This window comes from Schistocerca serialis, chromosome 11 (genome assembly GCF_023864345.2).
Source record: "Schistocerca serialis cubense isolate TAMUIC-IGC-003099 chromosome 11, iqSchSeri2.2, whole genome shotgun sequence".
Lineage (NCBI taxonomy): Eukaryota > Metazoa > Arthropoda > Insecta > Orthoptera > Acrididae > Schistocerca > Schistocerca serialis.
The window spans coordinates 150532772-150558588 of NC_064648.1; the positions used below are offsets into that span (position 1 = coordinate 150532772).

Sequence of the window (25817 nt, forward strand, 5' to 3'; positions counted from 1 at the left end):
ACATGTGTCACTGATGTAGTAAAAAGAATGTTTGTTTCTCTGTCAAATAATCAGATAGCTGTGTAATTCTGTGTTAGAGAAATATGGTACCGATGTGTAAAGTTGTATAAGCAAATACCATATTAGCTAGGGTTCCTTGTGGTTGCCACACACATGGTACACAAAGTAAGCGTGTACCCCCCTGAGGATTTATGTAATTATACCCTCAGGTGTTACAGATTACACCAATGGAATGAAATATATCACGGAAAACTTTCTTTGTAATTCAAAAATCTTTAAAAATAAATGTTTTAAGTATAAAATTGATCACTGAAATGCGTGTCTTGTAGCGCTAAATGTGCATCTTGTTGTAAGATAATCTCTGTGGAAGTGTCGTAGTTATTTTCCTTCAAAAGCTAAGTTCTGCAGAAGCCAATGTACTTACCTCATGATAAAAAAAAGTGAAATGCTTTGCGTATAGATATCGTAGTTATTATGCTTATTGGCGTGATGAAGAAAGTACTCTACAGTAACGTAATGTTGTGCCACGAAAAAGGCTGTCTCATTGTTGCTATACCACAAAAGTTACTACTAAAACATGTTTTTCTTTCCAGAAGAATTCAGAAAAACTGTGCAGATATAAAACAGATACACCGCAAAAGTAACATTGTAAATTGTCACTCATTAGTAGCGTCGTGATAAAAATCGTGTAGCTGTCACATAAACTAACCTCTGTGTCATCTGGTATCTCTCAGAAAGCACTTTAAATTCAGAATGTATTTTCAAATAAACCAAAATGTTGCATTAAAATCTCATTAGCAGTACTGGTAAATGTTCTAAGTATGTGAGCCTTATAGTCGTTACGTAATCGTGCAACAAACAAGCAAGAATGTACACACACAATAACACTGTGACGTCTGTTTACTATAACAATGCATTTGTCATTTCTGTTTAAATAAGTTCTCTTGGTTCTTGACTGGATATTTAACTTCAAACATTGTTGCATGGTAACAGTTTCTAAAGCATACTAGTAACGTGAAGTAAAACGTTTTATGGCAAAGACAAAGTTAAAAGGCAGATTATCTGTCAATAAATGGTTTTACATGAGAAATGTGGTGTAAACCTTTACTCTTCCTAGTACGCAGAGTTTCAACTTCAACGCAATTATCATGTTGTATACATCGGTAAAGAATGCTAAATCTTTCCTCAAGGCTAGCGTCTTTGTTATTTTTCCCTGAGCCAGCGGCCGCAGGCAGCTGCCTGCTGTGCGAGTCATTGTCTGTCTCTTTGTTGGCGCGCGTCGTTATTGGGATTAGGAGACCTAACTTCTACAAATTCGCCTTGCCGAGAGGGCCCAGCCGTGTTAGAATCCCGCCAGTTCTGATGAAATTGAATTCTGTCGTTTTGTCGGTAGTTTACATAATTTCTTGTTTGTCGGTCATGTGGTGGAGAATTTCTCCCTGAGTCGTAACTGCGTGCTGGTCCGTTGCGTCCGAAATTGACAATAATCGTTTTTGTTCCCATATTGTCTGTTTCTTTGGTTATCTCTGTCATATTCATTTCTACGGAAATGCGACCTTTCTCTGTAACTATTTTTCTGCCAGCGGTTGTCATAAGGGTGGTGTCTGTTTTGGTCACGATTTGCGTTGTAAGAATAGCCTTGCCGTGTCCAGTTATTGTTTCTGTCGTCACGGAATTGTGACGTATGTGACCTGTAGTGATTGTTTTCCTGTTTTCGCATCCGGCGACTGTCAGTGTCAATTTCTAATTCTTGTAAGAGTCCCTGAAATGCTTCAATGTCGTCTTTGCAACGTCCTGCCAAAATAATATGTCGTAAATGTTCAGGCAGTTTGATTAAGCAAATGCGGATGAGTTCTGAGGGGCTGTATGGGTTTGAAAGATATTGATTCTTATGCAACATGTCTTCAAAATATTTGACAAGACTGGAAAATTCAGATTGTTCAAAGTGTTTCATCATCATGATGCTATGTTTTACACGGTCTTGTGTAGCTTGAGACCAATATGCTGAGAGGAAGGCATGGTAAAACTCTCCTTCACTGTGGCAATCGTGAATTACCGATCTCATTCTTACAGCTGGTTCATTCTCTAAGTAGCCACACATAAATTCTAATCTGTGTTCCAACGACCAGTTGGGAGGAAAACAATGAGAGAATTGATGGAGCCATGCTTGTGGATGAATGTCGTTGCCAGAATTCTTAAATGTTTTGAATTTACGTGTAGTAATGAACAGCTTATAGTCAAAATCATCATGTCGGCGAGTCGCATATCGGTCATTGTTACGTCGTGTCGGCGGTTCCATCTCAAAATTCGGTGCACCTTGCCAATTCCTTTCATAATTACCGAAATGCTCTGTGTTATTATATTGTGGCTTTTCCGTATTTCTGTGTCCCTCTTCCCGTATTGGGGCGCGAGTGTCCTCTGAAATACGTAATTCTTGTATTACCTGTGCCAGCTGATCTTGTACTTCCCGGATTTCTCTTTGGTGTTGTGTATTAATTCGATTCTGATTTTGTTTGAATTTCCTAATTTGTTCATACTCTTCTGTGTCAGTGAAGGCTACAGGTGTTGTGTCATTCAGATCATCATCTACCTTTGTAGATAAGTTAGTGAACTGATCTGAAAGTTCGGCTACTTTATCCGATAGTGTACTTATTTCCTCAGTGTGTTTTTCTGAACCAAGTTTCAGAGTGTCCATTTGTGTTGAAATCGTATCTACTGTGTCTTTTAAGTTTTCTTGACTTTTTGCAAGTTGCATAACCGTATCGGTAGATGCAACTGAGTCAATTTTAGCTTGCAAGGTCTCATGATTTTCATGAAGAATAGTTTGCAGTTCTTTTATAGATGCTTCGTGATTCTGTAGTGCATTTTCATGACGCGAAAAAATAGGTTGGAAATGCTCACAAATTTGTGTTTTTACGTCATTACAGACTTTTTGACATTTCGATTCAATGTGATGTAACTCAGCAGTTAAATCCTCACGTGTTCGTTCAAGAGTTTGCTCCAATGAGTCTAACTTTTTAAGATTTTGTTCCATTGTGTCTAACTTTTGAAGCTTTTGCTGTGTTTGTCTCTGATTTTGTTCCATTTGTTGCATTAATTGCAATAATAATGTATTAGTGTCTGGAATCTGTTTCTCTACGCTTTTCGGCAGTGCATTTGCACCGGCAACATTCACATTTTGACAAGCAGAAAATGTGTCTTGACTTATTTGAGAAAACGGTGATGACCCAAAACCTGAAACTACAGTATTTGCGAAATTGTGTCCTGTCATTTCGGATTCCTGAGGCGAGCTGTTGCCGACCGATCGTTCGATAATGCGTCCCTCTTCACTAATTGTTTCACTGTCCACGCCATTGTTTGCCGCCCGCTCCATTTCCCTATGCACAGTTACCAAATTACTACTTTGAATGTCTGTTAATTCATTACTCTGCGGCGCTAACACACTGCTTTCGTCTTCACTGTCATTTCTCAGTTTACTTTGGAGCCTAGTATTACGTTTTTCACACGCCATTATTGTCACAATATTTCACACGACAACACAGAAAAGCACAATTTGAAGAGCAAAAATAAGAGAACACATTAACATAACACTGAAAAAAATATCTAGTTAATTGCACGCGCTGCTGAGAAATACTTGGTGTAAAACTGCATGCATGCCACAACTGTTTTACTGTACAACAATGAAAGACTGCAACTACAAAGGAGATTTTCTCTACAATTACGCGCTAGCAATAAACAAAATCTACACTAATTACACAAACTACAAGAAAAAATCAGAAGATTCCAGTGAGGTATCCTGGCAGGGTCGCCATATGAAACGTCCCCTTTGAACAATTTATACAGGACTGTGCTTAAACTGACACAAAATATTTTTAGCGCAACGCAATCTGACTTTCAAAATTCCCTACTAAAGAATGGCCCTGACTAACTTTAAACTATACCTTTCGCAAATCACTTACCTCACAAAAATCTCCGCTGCTCAAGCTACTGCAATACAGCGAGCGCCACTACTGCCAGCTAAATAGAAGATTCAAACTACTGAAGGCACTAACTACTGATAGGGATAGTTAGCAAATGAAAGATATTAATAGAAAACAAACAATGTATTTACCTTGATATCATCATATATAAATATACCAGTTCATGAAAAATTACAAAACTCCGCCATCTCTCTCCTCACATCCACCACTGCTGGCGGCTCACCTCCAACTGCGCAACGCTACGCGCTGTTCACAGCCAGCTGCCGCTGCCCAACACTACAATGGCAGACAACAATGCAAACTAGCCACAGACTGCACACAGCACAGCCAGTGATTTTCATATTGAGTGCTACGTAACGTTGCCAATAAGAAAACATAAACAGCCTACTTACATAGAGAAAACATAAACAGCCTACTTACACTCTCCACGGTTGCATAGGTCACAATTGGTCGACCGGTTCTTTTCTGTTTAAAGAGAAAATTCCAGCCGAACAGGTTTTGGAGGGCCCAACGGTACCGACCGGCCGCCGTGTCATCCTCAGCCCACAGGCGTCACTGGATGTGGATATGGAGGGGCATGTGGTCAGCACACCGCTCTCCCGGCAGTATGTCAGTTTACGAGACCGAAGCCGCTACTTCTCAATCAAGTAGCTCCTCAGTTTGCCTCACAAGGGCTGAGTGCAGCCCACTTGCCAACAACGCTCGGCAGACCGGATGGTCACCCATCCAAGTGCTAGCCCAGCCCGACAGCGCTTAACTTCGGTGATCTGACGAGAACCAGTGTTACCACTGTGGCAAGGCCGTTAGCCTTAAAGAGATAGCTAGTATCCCACATTGTCGTCACCAATGTACAGTGCTCTTTTTACATGGGGATTCTCTTCCAATTCACGCTGCACTGTTGTAAGTTGTAGCAGATAACCACTCCACATACTCCAATACACAAAAACTATTTTCTCGCTTTCTCACCATTCTGTCAAGGCATTGCAAAATAGCTCTGAGCACTATGGGACTTAACTTCTGAGGCCATAAGTCCCATAGAACTTACAACTACTTAAACCTAACTAACCTATCACACACATCCATGCCCGAGGCAGGATTCGAACCTGCGACCGTTGCAGTGGCGCGGTTCCAGACTGTAGCGCCTAGAACCGCTCGGGCACTCCGGCCGGCCGAGGCATTGCACTTGTAACTCCAGATGGTGGGCATAATGCAAGTCGGTAAATGTCCAGTTGTATTCGTGCATCAGTCGTATCTTTACATGTTGTTGTTGTGGTCTTCAGTCCTGAGACTGGTTTGATGCAGCTCTCCATGCTACTCTATCCTGTGCAAGCTTCTTCATTTCCCAGTACCTACTGCAACCTACATCCTTCTGAATCTGCTTGGTGCATTCATCTCTTGGTCTTCCTCTACGATTTTTACCCTCCACGCTGCCCTCCAATACTAAATTGGTGATCCCTTGATGCCTCAGAACATGTCCTACCAACCGATCCCTTGTTCTAGTCAAGTTGTGCCACAAACTTCTCTTCTCCCCAATCCTATTCAATACCTCCTCATTAGTTATGTGATCTACCCATCTAATCTTCAGCATTCTTCTGTAGCACCACATTTCGAAAGCTTCTATTCTCTTCTTATCCAAACTATTTATCGTCCACGTTTCACTTCCATACATGGCTACACTCCATACAAACACTTGCAGAAACGCCTTCCTGACACTTAAATCTAAACTCGATGTTAACAAATTTCTCTTCTTCAGAAACGCTTTCCTTGCCATTGCCAATCTACATTTTATATCCTCTCTACTTCGACCATCATCAGTTATTTTGCTCGCCAAATAGCAAAACTCATTTACTACTTTAAGTGTCTCATTTCCTTCTGTAATACCCTCAGCATCACCCAACTTAATTCGACTACATTGCATTATCCTCGTTTTGCTTTTGTTGATGTTCATCTTATATCCTCCCTTCAAGACACTATCCATTCCGTTCAACCGCTCTTCCAAGTCCTTTGCTGTGTCCCTCTTCGGGTTTGCTGCCGGATCCTAAAATCAACTTGACTCGATATTTCGGCGATCCAACTGGTCGCCTTCTTCAGGAAAATGTGCTTCTGCTGATGAGTCCTGCTGAGAACTGACGCCAGGCTGCAAATCGACGTCCTATATAGGCCACCGTTCAGTACACGGCGCATGACGGCTGCTGCCCTCCAAGACAGGGAGGTGGCGCCGCCCTTACTGGAACACTGCTGGCGACGATATATCGCACTCAAGGCCGCACCGAGGAACGTTTAGTTTTGATGCGAGATAATACAGGATTCCGAAGACGGCAAGAGCTGACAAGTGCGAGAATTATCGCACAATCAGCTTAACAGCTCATGCATCGAAGCTGCTTATAACAATAATATACGAGGTGCGGCTAGAAAAAAACCGGACTGATGCTGGAATAAACATTTATTTACAATTATTTACAATTTCATGTTATCTCCTTCAATGTACTCTCCTCCTCGGTCTCTACACCGCTCCATACGAATTTTCCACCGTTCATAGCAATGCTGCAGATCATTTTCGGTAAGTCCATACATTACTCCCGTCGCTTTTGCTTTTACTGCTTCAACAGTCTCAAATCTAGTTCCTTTCAAAGCTGACTTGACTTTAGGGAAAAGAAAAAAGTCACAGGGGGCCAAATCAGGTGAGTAGGGTGGATGATCTAAGATGGGAATGTTGTGTTTTGTCAAAAACGTCTTCACTGACAACGCACTGTGAGCTGGGGCATTGTCTTGGTGAAGGATCCATGACTTTTTTCTCCACAAATCGTTCCGTTTTCTCCGTACTCGCTCACGTAGGGTAGCCAGGACGCTAATGTAGTAATGCTGATTCACTGTTTGTCCCTCTCGTACCCAATCAATGTGCACAATCCCTTTGATGTAAAAAAAAACAATCATCATTGCCTTGAATTTCGATTTAGACATTCGTGCTTTTTTTTGTCGTGGAGAACCAGGAGTTTTCCAATGCATCGATTGGCGTTTAGTTTCGGGATCGTAAGTAAAAAACCACGATTCATCGCAAGTAATAACATTTTGTAAGAAGGTAGGATCACTTTCAATGTTTTCCAGGATGTCAGAACAAATCATTCTTCGGCGTTCCTTCTGTTCAATTGTGAGACACTTTGGAACCATTTTTGAACACACTTTGTTCATGTTGAAACTTTCATGAAGAATCTGCCTAACACTTTCCTTGTCAACTCCTGTTAACTCAGACACTGCTCTGATTGTTAAACGGCGATCTTGTCGAACAAGTTTACCGATTTTTTCAATGTTTGCATCAGTTTTTTCTGACAATGGTCTGCCAGTGCGAGTGTCATCACTGGTGTCTTCGCGGCCATCTTTAAATCGTTTAAACCACTCAAACACTTGTGTTCGCGATAAACAATCATCGCCGTACACTTGTTGTAACATTACAAACGTTTCACTTGCAGATTTTCCTAGTTTGAAACAAAATTTGGTGTTAACACGCTGTTCTTTCTGTACACTAAACATTTTCCGACGCACAGACAAAACGTCAACTACTTAAAACAGACGCCACGGGCAGACTGAGTGCAGGAGGCAGATGAAACTCGAGCAGTAGGCGAAGCGAGAGTCACGTGACAGGCCACGCGACTTTCAGCCTTATTGCATTCGTTTTATTGTTTCACCAGTACTAGTCCGGTTTTTTTCTAGCCACACCTCGTACAGAATGGAAAAGAAAATTGAGATTGCGCTAGGTGACGATCAGTTTGGCTTTAGGAAAAGTAAAGGGACGAGAGAGGCAATTCTGACGTTACGGCTAATAATGGAAGCAAGGCTAAAGAAAAATCAAGACACTTTCATAGGATTTGTCGACCTGGAAAAAGCGTTCGACAATATAAAATGGTGCAAGCTGTTCGAGATTCTGAAAAAAGTAGGGGTAAGCTATAGGGAGAGACGGGTCATATACAATATGTACAACAACCAAGAGGGAATAATAAGAGTGGAGGATCAAGAACGAAGTGCTCGTATTAAGAAGGGTGTAAGACAAGGCTGTAGCCTTTCGCCCCTACTCTTCAATCTGTACATCGAGGAAGCAATGATGGAAATAAAAGAAAGGTTCAGGAGTGGAATTTAAATACAAGGTGAAAGGATATCAATGATACGATTCGCTGATGACATTGCTATCCTGAGTGAAAGTGAAGAAGAATTAAATGATCTGCTGAACAATGAACAGTCTAATGAGTACACAGTATGGTTTGAGAATAAATCGGAGAAAGACGACGGTAATGAGAAGTAGTAGAAATGAGAACAGCGAGAAACTTAACATCAGGATTGATGGTCACGAAGTCAATGAAGTTATGGAATTCTGCTACATATGCAGTAAAATAACCAATGATGGACGGAGCAAGGAGGACATCAAAAGCAGACTCGCTATGGCAAAAAAGGCATTTCTGGCCAAGAGAAGTCTACTAATATCAAATACCGGCCTTAATTTGAGGAAGAAATTTCTGAGGATGTACGTCTGGAGTACAACATTGTAAGGTAGTGAAACATGGACTGTGGGAAAACCGGAACAGAAGAGAATCGAAGCATTTGAGATGTGGTGTTATAGACGAATGTTGAAAATTAGCTGGACTGATAAGGTAAGGAATGAGGAGGTTCTACGCAGAATCGGAGAGGAAAGGAATATGTGGAAAACACTGATAAGGAGAAGGGACAGGATGATGGGACATCTGCTAAGACATGAGGGAATGACTTCCATGGTACTAGAGGGAGCTGTAGAGGGCAAAAAAATAATTGAGGACGTAGGTTGCAAGTGCTACTCTGAGATGAAGAGGTTAGCACAGGAAAGGAATTCGTGGCGGGCCGCATCAAATCAGTCAGTAGACTGATGACCAAAAAAAAAAAAAAAAAAAAAAAAAAGGATTCCACATCTTGCTAAGAGGAAACCCACTGTCTTTATTGATTAAATTGTCCACCAACCTAACTTCAATCACCTCTTTATAGACAATGTTCCAAAAACCGGAAATGTTGGCAACTGCCACAGTTTCATCAAATTCCATACTGTGTCCCTCATTCTGCTACTGCCGATTTTTCCGGCTATTGTAGCCTCGTATGACGGCGATGTTCCACACACCTGTCATGCACTGTGCGAATCGATCGGCCTTTCCACAGTGACACGGAATTTTGTATACACCGGGTTTCCTAATCTCCAAATCATCTTTCACAGAGCCGAGTAATGCCCTAATCTTAGAAGGTGGACGGAACACACTCTTAATGTTAAAGTTCCTTAAAATTCGTCCAATCGTAAACGATATGCCTCCAGCGTAAGGAAGAAAGGCCACCGATCTATGTTCCTCTTCGTTCATCTCCAGTGATGGCCCAAACTCCATAGCCCGACGAACATGCTTCTCAGAGTATCCATTTTCCTTAAAAACAGCCATCAGATGCTAAAGTTCTTGGGTTAAGCTGTCCACGTCGGAAATGGCATATGCTCTCCGTACCAAAGTCGTAAGGACGCCACTGCATTGGTGTGGTGGATAACAACTCTTAGGATGCAGATACCAATCAGTGTGCGTCGGCTTTTGGTGAACGCTGTGTCCCAAAGTATCATCTGTTTTTTATAAACCGAACGTCTAAAAATGGAAGCATCCCATCACTTTCAACCTCCATAGTAAATTTGATGTGGGGATGAAGACAGACGAAGTGGTCCAAAAATCTACACTCCTGGAAATTGAAATAAGAACACCGTGAATTCATGGTCCCAGGAAGGGGAAACTTTATTGACACATTCCTGTGGTCAGATACATCACATGATCACACTGACAGAACCACAGGCACATAGACACAGGCAACAGAGCATGCACAATGTCAGCACTAGTACAGTGTATATCCACCTTTCGCAGCAATGCAGGCTGCTATTCTCCCATGGAGACGATCGTAGAGATGCTGGATGTAGTCCTGTGGAACGGCTTGCCATGCCATTTCCACCTGGCGCCTCAATTGGACCAGCGTTCGTGCTGGACGTGCAGACCGCGTGAGACGACGCTTCATCCAGTCCCAAACATGCTCAATGGGGGACAGATCCGGAGATCTTGTTGGCCAGGGTAGTTGACGTACACCTAGAGCACGTTGGGTGGCACGGGATACATGCGGACGTGCATTGTCCTGTTGGAACAGCAAGTTCCCTTGCCGGTCTAGGAATGGTAGAACGATGGGTTTATGACGGTTTGGATGTACCGTGCACTATTCAGTGTCCCCTCGACGATCACCAGTGGTGTACGGCCAGTGTAGGAGATCGCTCCCCACACCATGATGCCGGGTGTTGGCACTGTGTGCCTCGGTCGTATACAGTCCTGATTGTGGCGCTCACCTGCACGGCGCCAAACACGCATACGACCATCATTGGCACCAAGGCAGAAGCGACTCTCATCGCTGAAGACGACACGTCTCCATTCGTCCCTCCATTCACGCCTGTCGCGACACCACTGGAGGCGGGCTGCACGATGTTGGGGCGTGAGCGGAAGACGGCCTAACGGTGTGCGGGACCGTAGCCCAGCTTCATGGAGACGGTTGCGAATGGTCCTCGCCGATACCCCAGGAGCAACAGTGTCCCTAATTTGCTGGGAAGTGGCGGTGCGGTCCCCTACGGCACTGCGTAGGATCCTACGGTCTTGGCGTGCATCCGTGCGTCGCTGCGGTCCGGTCCCTGGTCGACGGGCACGTGCACCTTCCGCCGACCACTGGCGACAACATCGATGTACTGTGGAGACCTCACGCCCCACGTGTTGAGCAATTCGGCGGTACGTCCACCCGGCCTCCCGCATGCCCACTATACGCCCTCGCTCAAAGTCCGTCAACTGCACATACGGTTCACGTCCACGCTGTCGCGGCATGCTACCAGTGTTAAAGACTGCGATGGAGCTCCGTATGCCACGGCAAACTGGCTGACACTGACGGCGGCGGTGCACAAATGCTGCGCAGCTAGCGCCATTCGACGGCCAACACCGCGGTCCCTGGTGTGTCCGCTGTGCCGTGCGTGTGATCATTGCTTGTACAGCCCTCTCGCAGTGTCCGGAGCAAGTATGGTGGGTCTGACACACCGGTGTCAATGTGTTCTTTTTTCCATTTCCAGGAGTGTACAAAGCATACTCAGTTGCAAGAAGCAACACCATTCAAGGGGTACATACATAGTCCCCACTCATTCCGTAACAAGAAGTAATATACACTGAAGAGCCAAAGAAATTGGTACACCTTTCTCATATCGTGTAGGGCCCCAGTGAGCACGGAGAAGTGCCACAACACGACGTCGCATGGACTCGAGTAATGTCTGAGTGATTAAGGAGTTGACACAACGAATCCTGTAGGGCTGTCCATAAATTCGCAAGACTACAACGGGGTGGAGATCTCTTCTTGAACAACACTTGCAAGGTGTCCCAGATATGCTCAATAATGTTCATGTCTGGGGAGATTGGCCAGCGGAAGTCTATGACTCAGAAGAGTGTTCCTGGAGCCACTCTGTAGCAATTCTGGACGTGTGGGATATCGCGTTGTCCTGCTAGAAATGCCCAAGTCAATCGGAATGCACAGTGGACCTGAATGGATACAGCTGATCAGACAGGATGCTTACGTACGTGTCACCTGTCAGAGTCCTGTCTAGACGTATCAGGAGTCCCAGATCACTCCAACTACACCCGCTCCACACCATTACAGAGCCTCCATCAGCTCCATCAGTCACCTGCTGACATGCAGGGTCCATGGATTTTTGCGGTCCCCTTACCCATACACGTTCATCGGCTCGATACAATTTCAAACGACACTCGTCCGACCAGGCAACATGTTTCCAGTCATCAACAGTCCAATGTTGACTGGCCGAGGTGAGGCATGACGCTGTTTCGTGCAGTCATCAACGGTACATGATGGGTCTTCAGCTCCGAAAGCCCATATCGACGATGTTTCTTTCAGTGGTTTGCACACTGACACTTGTTGATGGCCCAGCGCCGAAATCTGCAGCAATTTGCGCAAGGGTTGCGCTTGTGTCTCTTCAGTCGTCGTTGGTCCCGTCCTTGCAGGATCTTTCTCCGGCCGCACCGGTGTCGGAGATTTGATGTTTTACCGGATTTCTGATATTCACAGTATACTCGTGAAATAGTCGTACGAGAAAATCGCCATTTCATAGCTACCTCGGAGATGCTGTTTCCCATCGCTCCTGCGCCGACTATAACACCATGCTCAAAGTCACTTGCCACTGTAGCAGCAGTAACCGATCTAACAACTGCGACAGACACTCGCTGTCGTGTACAAGCGTTGCCGACCGCAGCGCCGTATTCTGCTTGTTTACATATCTCTGTATTTGAATACATCTACATCTACATAGATACTCCGCAATCCACCATACGGAGCGTGGCGGAGGGTACCTCGTACCACAACTAGCATCTTCTCTCCCTGTTCCACTCCCAAACAGAACGAGGGAAAAATGACTGCCTATATGCCTCTGTACGAGCCCTAATCTCTCTTATCTTATCTTTGTGGTCTTTCCGCGAAATGAAAGTTGGCGGCAGTAAAATTGTACTGCAGTCAGCCTCAAATGCAGGTTCTCTAAATTTCCTCAGTAGCGATTCGCGAACATAACGCCTCCTTTCCTCCAGAGGCTCCCACCCGAGTTCCTGAAGCATTTCCGTAACACTCGCGTGATGATCAAACCTACCAGTAACGAATATAGCAGCCCGCCTCTGAATTGCTTCTATGTCCTCCTTCAATCCGACCTGATAGGGATCCCAAACGCTCGAGCAGTACTCAAGAATGGGTCGTATTCGTGTTTTACAAGCGGTCTTCTTTACAGATGAACCACATCTTCCCAAAATTCTACCAATGAACCGAAGACGACTATCCGCCTTCCCCACAACTGCCATTACATGCTTATCCCACTTCATATCGCTCTGCAATGTTACTCCCAAATATTTAATCGACGTGACTGTGCCAAGCATTACACTACTAATGGAGTATTCAAACATTACGGGATTCTATTTCCTATTCATCTGCATTAATTTACATTTACCTATATTTAGAGTTAGCTGCCATTCTTTACACCAATCACAAATCCTGTCCAAGTCATCTCGCATCCTCCTACAGTCACTCAACAACGACACCTTCCCGTACACCACAGCATCATCAGCAAACAGCCGCACATTGCTATCCACCCTATCCAAAAGATCATTTATGTAGATAGAAAACAACAGCGGACCTACAACACTTCCCTGGGGCACTCACCTCCGACGAACACTCACCATCGAGGATAACGTACTGGGTTCTATTACTTAAGAAGTCTTCAAGCCACTCACATATTTGGGAACCAGCCCCATATGCTCGTACCTTAGTTTGGAGTCTGCAGTGGGGCACCGAGTGAAACGCTTTGCGGAAGTCAAGGAATATGGCATCCGTCTGATACCCTTCATCCACGGTTCGCAAGATATCATGTGAGAAAAGGGCTGATTTCTAAAGCCGTGCTGATGCGTGGACAGCAACTTCTCCATCTCAAGGAGCAAGTAAGAGCATATGGACTATCAGACCAATTGTGTGATTGGATTGAAGAGTTCCTAGATAACAGAACGCAACATGTCATTCTCAGTGGAGAAAAGTCTTCCGAAGTAAGAGTTATTTCAGGTGTGCCGCAGGGGAGTGTCATAGGACCGTTGCTATTCACAATATGCATAAATGACCTGGTGGATGACATCGGAAGTTCACTGAGGCTTTTTGCAGATGATGCTGTGGTGTATCGAGAGGTTGTAACAATGGAAAATGGTACTGAAATGCAGGAGGATCTGCAGCGAATTGACGCATGGTGCAGGGAATGGCAATTGAATCTCAATGTAGACAAGTGTAATGTGCTGCGAATACATAGAAAGAAAGATCCCTTATCATTTAGCTACAATATAGCAGGTCAGCAACTGGAAGCGGTTAATTCCATAAATTATCTGGGAGTAGACATTAGGAGTGATTTAAAATGGAACGATCATATAAAGTTGATCGTCGGTAAAGCAGATGCCAGACTGAGATTCATTGGAAGAATCCTAAGGAAATGCAATCAGAAAGCAAAGGAAGTAGGTTACAGTACGCTTGTACGCCCACTGCTTGAATACTGCTCAGCAGTGTCCGATCCGTACCAGATAGGGTTGATAGAAGCGATAGAGAAGATCCAACGGAGAGCAGCGCGCTTCGTTACAGGATCATTTAGTAATCGCGAAAGCGTTACGGAGATGATAGATAAACTCCAGTGGAAGACTCTGCAGGAGAGACGCTCAGTAGCTCGGTACGGGCTTTTGTTGAAGTTTCGAGAGCCTACCATCACCGAGGAGTCAAGCAGTATATTGCTCCCTCCTACGTATATCTCGCGAAGAGACCGTGAGGATAAAATCAGAGAGATTAGAGCCCACACAGAAGCATACCGTCAAACGTTCTTTCCACGAACAATACGAGACTGGAATAGAAGGGAGAACCGATAGAGGTACTCAAGGTACCCTCCGCCACACACCGTCAGGTGGCTTGCGGAGTATGGATGTAGATGTAGAAGGAAATTCATTCTATTCGAACTGGGAATATGTTCGAGAATACGCATGCCTATAGCAGTTTCTTTGGCTCTTGATTGTATAAACTAGAATCATTTGTTGTTGTTGTGGTCTTCAGTCCTGAGACTGGTTTTTAGCAGCTCTCCATGCTACTCTATCCTGTGCAAGCTTCTTCATCTCCCAGTACCTACTGCAACCTACATCCTTCTGAATCTGCTTAGTGTATTCATCTCTTGGTCTCCCTCTACGATTTTTACCCTCCACGCTGCCCTCCAATACTAAATCCTACATCCTTCTGAATCTGCTTAGTGTATTCATCTCTTGGTCTCCCTCTACGATTTTTACCCTCCACGCTGCCTTCCAATACTAAATTTGTGATCCCTCGATGTCGCAGAACATGTCCTACCAACCGATCCCTTCTTCTAGTCAAGTCGTGTCACAAACTCCTCTTCTCCCCAATTCTATTCAATACCTCCTCATTAGTTAAGTGATCTACACATCTAATCTTCAGCATTCTTCTGCAGCACCACATTTCGAAAGCTTCTATTCTCTTCTTGTTCAAACTATTTATCGTCCATGTTTCCATACATGGCTACACTCCATACAAATACTTTCAGAAACGACATCCAGACACTTATATCTATACTCGATGTTAACAAATTCCTCTTCTTCAGAAACGCTTTCCTTGCATTGCCAGTCTACATTTTATATCCTCTCTACTTCGACCATCATCAGTTATTTTGCTCCCCATATAGCAGAACTCCTTTACTACTTTAAGTGTTTGATTTCCTAATCTAATTCCCTCAGCATCACACGACTTAATTCGACTACATTCCACTATCCTCGTTTTGCTTTTGTTGGTGTTCATCTTATATCCTCCCTTCAAGAGTATCCATTCCGTTCAACTGCTCTTCCAAGTCCTTTGCTGTCTCTGACAGAGTTACAATGACTTCACTGCTTGCTCAATATACAGATTGAATAACATCGGGGAAAGGCTACAACCCTGTCTCACTCCCTTCCCAACCACTGCTTCCCTTTCATGTCCCTCGACTCTTATAACTGTCATCTGGTTTCTGTACAAATTGCAAATTGCAAATGATGCAGAATCATTTATGCCAGCAAATATTATGTATGCATGGAAAATAAACCATAGTATGATCAACATATTCACCGTACAATTCGGAGATTGCAGTAGGCACATGAAAACGTAATCAGGAACACAATTCAATGGATCGACCTTCGGCGTCATGTCATGTCAGGCAGTTTTTACCAAACGTGCTCTAAGGCACTGTTGTTTGTACTTGATAATGGCCACACGGAAGCAGTTGAAGATTGCTCGAACAGTATACTGCCGGTTCATAGAGTCCAACGGGCACAATATTTCGGCGATGAGACATGTCGCTATCGTCAGGTGCGCTGACGAACTGAGCTCCTGAGAGAGGGCGGCCGATTTAAATCCCCCCCTCCGGCTTGGGATTCTGTTGTTGATCGCCTCGGTATCAGAGTGGCAGTACTGAAATGTACCGCTGTCCTCGGATGGAGGAAGTTCAGAGATTACCAGACGACTAACTGTGATATCTTCAGTGGCTTCCATTTTTAACTAGTTGGTGAAGTCCCAGCAGTGCGGTTTTATGCCGCACATAGCTCATGCAGCAAAATTAATGTCAGGAATTTTCATCACTCTCGTTTATAATTGAGCGGACGATTTGGATGGGATTCGGTTAATGAAAAGGGGACATACAATACAAGGTGTATTTCCCCATAACAATTAATTAATTGTAATGAATTACACTATGGTTTACAAATTACAGTGGTACAAACAATCAAACTGGTTACAGTATGAGGTAATAAAAATGTGAAATGTGAACAGAGAAACTTATTTGTGTCGTTTGAATCACTGACAAACAAACTTTACAATTTGATACTTTGACAAATAATCGTTGTGCATTAAACTACATACTTTCACCTAATACAGTTAAATTTTTAAATGTGAAGCACAAATGTGTAATTAACAATTAAATTTTCAGTTGACGTTACTCCTTCCTATACCTTCTTTAAAGAGTGATAAAATTTTCCAACAGGTATCTCAGCTAAAATTGCCCTAAAATCCTTAACACAACACGTACATGAGTAAGTATATGTACGGCAAGGTTCAACATTAACAGCGCAAACACATACAAACTCTCGCCAACATGGGCCGCTTGCCGGCCAAAACATGTTACGACTACAGCAGCGGGCAAATTTACACAGGCCACCTTGCAATCTTGCCAAAATGAGTTTACACGAAGGAGGAAGAAAGGGGGGGGGAGGGGTAAACACAATAAATACCATACGCAAGGTCACTTGCCAAACTTCTACTAAAATACAGTATAAAAAGCTCTCAATTAATGACAAATCCGGGATAAGCCCGGCAATATTGCACCTGAGCGCTAGTAGCCAAAATAAGGTTGACAGATACCAAGGTCTGACATCATCTTAGGGCTAACTGGCACAACAAATAAATAAAAGGACAGACAAATGACAATGCCCAGCAATTTAAATAAAATAAGTAAGCACGAGGCTAAAAGCAATTGCTAGCAACTTAACAAGCACACATAAAAATATCAGACTGCTGCCACATCACAAACGGAACAGCCGCGCGCGCAGTCCCCAGCAAGCCAGAAAACCAACAACACACGCTCCAGCCTGACCACAGCAATTTCAACGCAGAATCAGGGCGCGTGAGCACACGGCAAACACACACTGCCAAATAATTCCCACCAACAGATACGGCTGCCCCCGGGCGGGAAAACAGGGACGACGACCGGGTACACACCAGCAGAAAACTCGACACCCAGACCTGGCTAAAACCGAAGCACGCAGAAAATATGAACAAGCTGAAGTAAGGGGAAGTAAGGTGAAACGAACCCCGAGACGCAGACCGGACGGAGCAAACACACACAAAAACTGGCCTTCAGGCCTTACAACTCCTGAGTACGGAAACCCAAGCGATATCGTGGCACCCTTTTCAGAGGCGGAGAACGTCTAGCGATTGCGTGCGGGAATCCATCAGTTGTCCGCTACACCACATCATCAACACGCCACACTGCCCACTGCCCACTGCCCAAATCAACGAGGCCCGCCAACAACGAGACCACAACTCCGTGCCGGGGCGGAAAGCAAGGTACCAACCACCAGCTCGGTGCGAACCCAGCTGCCGAGCCGGGCGCGCCGCGAAAAACGCTCCAGAGGGCAGCAACCACCTCAGCGTCTGCGCAAGCCGAACCAGACGGAAACAGAAATACACGCCGCTATCGATAGTGCCGGATACGCAACGCGCCAGAGAAATGGCACAGTCATCACAGTACTATGTCACCTAAGATTGAGAGCATGTTACGTTTTCCAGTAGATAATGATGCGTCATTCCTTTCGACACATCGAAAGTAAACACATAACCAGTTGCCAAACACTTCTTTATTACAACCAAAGCTGTTAATGAAACCAAGAGTAACACGATTATAATAAAATTCAGCCGGCCTACAGAACCAGCTGCAGTACTCTCACTGGAACATTAACGCATTTAAATGTGACAGACCCAGATGTCTCAAAATTTACTCAAGCAATTTTCACTAATTAACATAATGTTCATCTTAGTACTACTCACAGATACGAGGTTCACATACATTTCACGGCCAGAATACAGGGTGATTCAAAAAGAATACCACAACTTTAAAAATGTGTATTTAATGAAAGAAACATAATATAACCTTCATTACAAAGAGTATTTAAAAAGGTTTTTTTTCACTCAAAAACAAGTTCAGAGATGTTCAATATGGCCCCCTCCAGACACACGAGCAATATCAACCCGATACTCCAACTCGTTCCACACTCTCTGTAGCATATCAGGCGTAACAGTTTGGATAGCTGCTGTTATTTCTCGTTTCAAATCATCAATGGTGGCTGGGAGAGGTGGCCGAAACACCATATCCTTAACGTATCCCCATAAGAAAAAATCGCATAGGGTAAGATCAGGGCTTCTTGGATGCCAGTGATGAAGTGCTCTGTCACGGGCTGCCTGCCTTGAACCAGTTTCAGACGATAAGGTTTCATAACTAACCTTTTTCGTAGGACTCTCCATACAGTTGATCGTGGAATTTGCAGCTCTATGCTAGCTCTGCGAGTCGATTTTCCTGGGCTGCGAACAAATGCTTGCTGGATGCGTGTTACATTTTCATCACTCGTTCTCGGCCGTCCAGAACTTTTCCCTTTGCACAAACACCCATTCTCTGTAAACTGTTTATACCAACGTTTAATACACCACCTATGAGGAGGTTTAACACCATACTTCGTTCGAAATGCACGCTGGACAACTGTCGTCGATTCACTTCTGCCGTACTCAATAACACAAAAAGCTTTCTGTTGAGCGGTCGCCATCTTAGCATCAACTGACGCTGACGCCTAGTCAACAGCGCCTCAAGCGAACAAATGTACAACTAAATGAAACTTTATAGCTCCCTTAATTCGCCGACAGATAGTGCTTAGCTCTGCCTTTTGTCGTTGCAGAGTTTTAAATTCCTAAAGTTGTGGTATTCTTTTTGAATCACACTGTATAATAATCGGATATTAAATAGTCTTAACATGTAGCCGTTACAATTTTTACGTTGAAAATTAGTGATGGACGCGAGCAGACCGAAAGGTGCTACCAGATAGAGGGGATTCACGGAGGAGAAGGTAAAATGGAACTATACTCAACTTTGGGCTACAATTAAGCTTCCCGAAAACCACAACGCTCCACCGGAAAGATCGAATTGCAGGGCACTAACAACGTAACCACAGACACCGATCTAGGTCCTTAAATTTCTCTCTTCCGCCGTGATAGTCCGATCGGAGTTTGCTCTCGTCGACCACTACCAATTTCCTGAAAATATATATATATATATATATATATATATATATATATATATATATATATATATATATGAAGATGGTATCTGTTCTTACAGACATATCCGAAAGAAGAGATACGATCTTCATATACAGAGTGTTACAAAAAGGTACGGCCAAACTTTCAGGAAACATTCCTCACACACAAAGAAAGAAAATATGTTATGTGGACATGTGCCCGGAAACGCTTACTTTCCATGTTAGAGCTCATTTTATTGCTTCTCTTCAAATCACATTAATCATGGAATGGAAACACCCAGCAACAGAACGTACCAGCGTGACTTCGAACACTTTGTTGCAGGAAATGTTCAAAATGTCCTCCGTTAGCGAGGATACGTGCATCCACCCTCCGTCGCATAGAATCCCTGATGCGCTGATGCAGCCCTGGAGAATGGCGTATTGTATCACAGCCGTCCACAATACGAGCACAAAGAGTCTCTACATTTGGTACCGGGGTTGCGTAGACGAGAGCTTTCAAATGCCGCCATAAGTGAAAGTCAAGAGGGTTGAGGTCAGGAGAGCGTGCAGGCCACGGAATTGGTCCGCCTCTACTAATCCATTGGTCACCAAAGCTGTCGTTGAGAAACGTACGAACACTTCGACTGAAATGTGCAGGAGCTCCATCGTGCATGAGCCACATGTTGTGTCGTACTTGTAAAGGCACATGTTCTAGCAGCGCAGGTAGAGTATCCCGTATGAAATCATGATAACGTGCTCCATTGAGCGTAGGTGGAAGAACATGGGGCCCAATCAAGACATCACCAACAATGCCTGCCCAAACGTTCACAGAAAATCTGTGTTGATGACGTGATTGCACAATTGCGTGCGGATTCTCGTGAGCCCACACACGTTGATTGTGAAAACTTACAATTTGATCACGTCGGAATCAAGCCTCATCCGTAAAGAGAACATTTGCACTGAAATGAGGATTGACACATTGTCGGATGAACCATTCGCAGAAGTGTACCCGTGGAGGCCAATCAGCTGCTGATAGTGCCTGCGCATGGTACGGAAACAACTGGTTCTCCCGTAGCACTCTCCATACAGTGACGTGGTCAACGTTACCTTGTACAGCAGCAACTTATCTGACGCTGACATTAGGGTTATCGCCAACTGCACGAAGAATTGCCTCGTCCATTGCAGGTGTCCTCGTCGTTCTAGGTCTTCCCCAGTCGCGCGTCATAGGCTGGAATGTTCCGTGCTCCCTAAGACGCCGATCAATTGCTTCGAACGTCTTCCTCTCGGGACACCTTCGTTCCGGAAATCTGTCTCGATACAAACGTACCGCGCCACGGCTGTTGCCCCGTGCTAATCCATACACCAAATGGGCATCTGCCAACTCCGCATTTGTAAACATTCCACTGACGTTTGTGATGAACACTAACCTGTTGATGCTACGTACTGATGTGCTTGATGCTAGTACTGTAGAGCAACGAGTCGCATGTCAACACAAGCACCGAAGTCAACATTACCTTCCCCCAATTGGGCCAACTGGCGGTGAATCGAGGAAGTACAGCACATACTAACGAAACTGAAATGAGTTCTAACATGGAAATTAAGCGTTTCCGGACACATGTCCACATAACATCTTTACTTTATTTGTGTGTGAGTAATGTTTCCTGAAAGTTTGGCCGTACCTTTTTGTAACATCCTATATATATATATATATATATATATATATATAGGGTGTTACAAAAAGGTTATATATATATATATATATATATATATATATATATATATGGTGAGTCACCTAACGTTACCGCTGGATATACGAGGGCCGTTCAGAAAGTAACCTCCGGTTGATTTAAAAAAATACACCAAGTTAAATAAAAATATTTTAATATATACATCTTACAACTACATCTTTGCACTATTTTTCTACATAGTCTCCATAGCGATTGAGGCACTTATCGTATCTCTTCACAAGCTTTGACATTCCTTCTGCATAAAAATCACCTGCTTGTGCCTGGAGCCAGCCTGTGACCACATCTTTGAGCTCTTCGTCGTCATCAAACCGCTGTGACCCGAGCCATTTCTTCAAATGCATGAAGAGGTGATAATCACTTGGCGCCAGGTCTGGGCTGTAAGGTGGATGGTTGACAACGTCCCACTTGAAGGACTCAAGAAGGGCCGTTGTTCTGCGAGCAGAGTGAGGACGGGCGTTATCGTGCAAAAAAACGATACCGGAAGTCAGCATACCACGGCGTTTGTCCTGTATAGCCCGTCGTAACTTTTTTATTGTTTCACAGTACACGTCTTGATTAATGGTCGTACCACGTTCCATGAATTCAACCAACAACACCCCTTTGGCATCCCAAAACACCGTTGCCATCAGTTTTCTGGCAGAAAAATCTTGCGAGGCTTTTCTTGGTTTGGTAGGCGAATTTGAATGTGGCCACATCTTTGATTGTTCTTTTGTCTCAGGGTTCACGTACTTAATCCAGGTTTCGTCACCGGTCACGATTCTGTTTAACAATGGTTCTCCTTCGTCCTCATAACGTGACAGAAAGTCTAATGCAGAGGCCATTCTTTGAGTTTTGTGGTGGTCGGTAAGAATTTTGGGCACCCATCGTGCACAGAACTTACGGTAACCCAATCTTGCTGTCACTCTCTCGTACAAGAGAGTCTTAGAAATCTGTGGAAAACCAGTAGACAACTCCGACATTGAGAAACGTCGATTTTCACGAACTTTTGCATCAACTGTCTGAACGAGTTCGTCAGTCACCAATGATGGTCTACCACTCCTCTCTTCATCATGAACGTTTTCTCGTCCACTTTTAAATAAACGTACCCATTCACGGACAACTCCTTCACTCATAACCCTTGGTCCGTACACGGCACAAAGTTCACGATGAATAGCTGCTGCAGAATATCCTTTGGCTGTAAAAAACCTTATGACAGCACGCACTTCACATTTGGCGGGGTTTTCTATTGCAGCACACATTTCAAACTGCCACAAAAACTAAACTAGCGCAGGTACGACGTTCACTCGACCACGGCTTGATGCCGACTGACCTGTTGAGTGCGTCAACGCACAGATGGCGTCGCTACTCCCCCCACAACCCGCACTGTGAGCAATCGGAGGTTACTTTCTGAACCGCCCTCGTATTTCGTAAACCACATCAAATACTGACGAATCGATTCCACAGACTGAACGTGAAGAGAGGGGCTAGTGTAACTGGTTAATACAAACCATTAAAAAATGCACGGAAGTATATTTTTTAACACAAACCTACGTTTTTTTAAATGGAACCCCGTTAGTTTTGTTAGCACATCTGAACATATAAACAAATACGTAATCAGTGCCATTTGTTGCATTGTAAAATGTTAATTACATCCGGAGATATTGTAACCTAAAGTTGACGCTTGAGTACCACTCCTCCGCTGTTCGATCGTGTGTATCGGAGAGCACCGAATTACGTAGGGATCCAAAGGGAACATTGATGAACCTTAGGTACAGAACAGACTGGACCAGCACATTACGTCCACATGCTAACACCTTTTTATTGGTCTTTTTCACTGACTTTTTCACTGACGCACATGTACATTACTATGAGGGGTGAGGTACACGTTCGACGGGCGTTTCATAGGACGTGGAGGACGCATAAATTGGCCAGCCCGTTCTCCTGATCTTACAACTCTGGACTTCTTTGTGTGGGGTACGTTAAAAGAGAATGTGTACCGTGATGTGCCTACAACCCCAGAGGATATGAAACAGCGTATTGTGGCAGCCTGCGGCGACATTACACCAGATGTACTGCGGCGTGTATGACATTCATTATGCCAGAGGTTGCAATTGTGTGCAGCAAATGATGGCCACGACATTGAACCTCTATTGGCCTGACATGTCGGGACACACTCTATTCCACTTCGTAATTGAAAACGGAAACCACGTGTGTACGTGTACCTCACCCCTTATGGTAATGTACATGTGCGTCAGTGAAAAAGACTAATAAAAAGGTGTTAGCATGTGGACGTAATGTGCTGGTCCAGTCTCTTCTGTACCTAAGGTCCATCACCGTTCCCTTTGGATCCCTACGTAATTCGGTGCTCTCCGATACACACGATCGAACAGCGGAGAAGTGGAACTCAAGCGTCAACTTTAGGTTACAATATCTCCGGATGTAATTAACATTTTACAGTGCAACAAATGGCACTGATTACGTATATGTTTATATGTTCAGATGTGCTAACAAAACTAACGGGGTTCCATTTAAAAAAACGTAGGTTTGTGTTGAAAAACATACTTCCGTGCATTTTTTTATGGTTTGTATTAACCAATTACATTAGCCCCTCTTCTCACGTTCGGTCTGTGGAATCGATTCGTCAGTATTTGATGTGGTTTACGAAATATATCCAGCGGTAATGTTAGGTGACTCACCTTGTATATATATATATATATATATATATATATATATATATATATATATATATACTCCAGGAAATGGAAAAAAGAACACATTGACACCGGTGTGTCAGACCCACCATACTTGCTCCGGACACTGCCAGAGCAATGATCACACGCACGGCACAGCGGACACACCAGGAACCGCGGTGTTGGCCGTCGAATGGCGCTAGCTGCGCAGCATTTGTGCACCGCCGCCGTCAGTGTCAGCCAGTTTGCCGTGGCATACGGAGCTCCATCGCAGTCTTTAACACTGGTAGCATGCCGCGACAGCGTGGACGTGAACCGTATGTGCAGTTGACGGACTTTGAGCGAGGGCGTATAGTGGGCATGCGGGAGGCCGGGTGGACGTACCGCCGAATTGCTCAACACGTGGGGCGTGAGGTCTCCACAGTACATCGATGTTGTCGCCAGTGGTCGGCGGAAGGTGCACGTGCCCGTCGACCTGGGACCGGACCGCAGCGACGCACGGATGCACGCCAAGACCGTAGGATCCTACGCAGTGCCGTTGGGGACCGCACCGCCACTTCCCAGCAAATTAGGGACACTGTTGCTCCTGGGGTATCGGCGAGGACCATTCGCAACCGTCTCCATGAAGCTGGGCTACAGTCCCGCACACCGTTAGGCCGTCTTCCGCTCACGCCCCAACATCGTGCAGCCCGCCTCCAGCGGTGTCGCGACAGGCGTGAATGGAGGGACGAATGGAGACGTGTCGTCTTCAGCGATGAGAGTCGCTTCTGCCTTGGTGCCAATGATGGTCGTATTCGTGTTTGGCGCCGTTCAGGTGAGCGCCACAATCAGGACTGCATACGACCGAGGCACACAGGGCCAACACCCGGCATCATGGTGTGGGGAGCGATCTCCTACACTGGCCGTACACCACTGGTGATCGTCGAGGGGACACTGAATAGTGCACGGTACATCCAAACCGTCATCAAACCCATCGTTCTACCATTCCTAGACCGGCAAGGGAACTTGCTGTTCCAACAGGACAATGCACGTCCGCATGTATCCCGTGCCACCCAACGTGCTCTAGAAGGTGTAAGTCGACTACCCTGGCCAGCAAGATCTCCGGATCTGTCCCCCATTGAGCATGTTTGGGACTGGATGAAGCGTCGTCTCACGCGGTCTGCACGTCCAGCACGAACGCTGGTCCAACTGAGGCGCCAGGTGGAAATGGCATGGCAAGCCGTTCCACAGGACTACATCCAGCATCTCTACGATCGTCTCCATGGGAGAATAGCAGCCTGCATTGCTGCGAAAGGTGGATATACACTGTACTAGTGCCGACATTGTGCATGCTCTGTTGCCTGTGTCTGTGTGCCTGTGGTTCTGTCAGTGTGATCATGTGATGTATCTGACCCCAGGAATGTGTCAATAAAGTTTCCCCTTCCTGGGACAATGAATTCACGGTGTTCTTATTTCAATTTCCAGGAGTATATATATATATATATATATATATATATATATATATATATATATATATATATATATATATATATTTGGTATCTTCTTCTTTCCGAAAGAACAGATACGATCTTCATATATACAGGGTGGTCCAGTGATCGTGACCGGGACAAATATCTCACGAAAGAAGCACAAACGAAAAAACTGCAAAGAACGAAACTCCTCTAGCTTGAAGGGGGGAACCAGATGGCGCTATGGTTGGTCCGCTAGACGGCGCTGCCAATGGTCAAACGGATATCCACTGCGTTTTTTAAAAATAGGAACCCCCATTTTTTATTACATATTCGCGTTGTACGTGAAGAAATATGAATGTTCCGGCCCCCGGGGGGAGGGGATTTAAATCGGCCGGCCGCCCTCAGGAACTCAGTTCGTCAGCGCACCTGACGATGGCGACATGTCTGATCGCCGAAATATTGTGCCCGTTGGACTCTATGAACCGGCAGTATACCCGTGGACTGTTCGAGCAACAAATACGGAGGG

General features: G+C 44.7%; 1 protein-coding gene and 1 pseudogene across 1 annotated transcript in view; one reads left to right on the forward strand and one right to left on the reverse strand.

Moving 5' to 3' along the window:
- LOC126427101 (guanine nucleotide-binding protein subunit beta-2) overlaps positions 1 to 25817 on the forward strand; it is a 188328-nt gene that overhangs the window by 129411 nt on the left and 33100 nt on the right. The window lies entirely within an intron of this gene.
- Positions 4671 to 4788, reverse strand: LOC126427485 (5S ribosomal RNA; annotated as a pseudogene).